This window comes from Fulmarus glacialis, unplaced genomic scaffold (assembly GCF_000690835.1).
Source record: "Fulmarus glacialis isolate BGI_N327 unplaced genomic scaffold, ASM69083v1 scaffold25921, whole genome shotgun sequence".
NCBI classification, from domain to species: domain Eukaryota; kingdom Metazoa; phylum Chordata; class Aves; order Procellariiformes; family Procellariidae; genus Fulmarus; species Fulmarus glacialis.
This window is the reverse complement of record NW_009191266.1, coordinates 5,358-5,613: the sequence shown is the minus strand read 5'-3', so window position 1 is coordinate 5,613 and position 256 is coordinate 5,358.

Here is a 256-nt window from a genome sequence, read left to right as displayed (position 1 = left end):
ACGTGGGTTCAGATACCACCAGGCTCCCTGCACCCCTTAAGTTTCCTGGGCCCCTCAGCCCCTAACCCAGGCATCTGTCCCCAAACCTCTCCATCGGTCCTCAGCAGGGGAAAGCAAAGCTCATGGCCTGGGATTTGCCCGCCAGCGCTAACCACCAGCCCCTGGACCATCCCTGGGATGAGATGAGATGATCATCCACCCCTCCCAGCATTGCCCCTCTCCGACCTCAGCACACCATGAATGCCCAGTCACTCTG